Genomic DNA, 793 nt, shown 5'->3' with positions numbered 1-793 from the left:
TCCCCCCCCTCCCACCACTGCAGAGAGGCCCCGGAGATGGCTGCTGGTCCTCCCACTCCCCCATCCTCCGGTGGGTGCAGCCTGAGATGTACCTGCGCGGCTGCACGTGAATTAAAGGATGGTCTTCTGGGCAGAGCGCCGCACGGGCTCATCACTGTGGGGGGGTTGGCCAGGGGCAGGTGCTGGTCCACAGCCTGGTGGGGAAGACACCTGGGTCCTTTCCTGCCACCCTGCAATGTCCCTGTGTGGGTGCTCAGGACAGCAGCACGCCCTGGGATCAGACCAGGTTTGGGTTCATCTCTTCCAGCCCCCCAGGCTGCTCCCTGGTGTCCCTGGTCCCACCAACTCTGCTGAGACCCCCTGGCCCCATGCACAGGCCACCCCTCTCCCCTCCCACGCACGGCAGCTCTCGCTGGGCTCCAATGGTGCACCAGCCTCCCATGCAGCAAGGCTTGGGTCTCGGTGCAGAGATGGCTGTCTGCTGCTCCCCCCACCCCTCCTGCTCCAGAAAACCCTTCCCAGCTTGCTCACCCGGGCACCAGCTCTCCTACCAGCTGCCCCATCACAGGCACCGGAGCTGTGGGACTTGAGGCAGCTCCAGTTCAAGGCTTAATTCGAACAATGTTTCAGGACAGCATGAGGTGAATCAATTTTTCAGGCCAAACAGCTCATGTTTCCTCACCAGTCCTATCATCTTCTATATCACAGCCCCCCAGACTGCAGCTGGCTGAGTGCAAGCAGCTGGGAATGTGCCGGCTCCCCCCCCCGGCAGGGCGGGGGGGGGGGGAGGGGG

The sequence above is a fragment of the Pterocles gutturalis genome, unplaced genomic scaffold, assembly GCF_000699245.1.
Source record: "Pterocles gutturalis isolate BGI_N339 unplaced genomic scaffold, ASM69924v1 scaffold5760, whole genome shotgun sequence".
Taxonomy (NCBI): Eukaryota; Metazoa; Chordata; class Aves; order Pterocliformes; family Pteroclidae; genus Pterocles; species Pterocles gutturalis.
The sequence above is the reverse complement of the archived record's forward strand: the minus strand, read 5'-3'. Positions refer to the sequence as shown.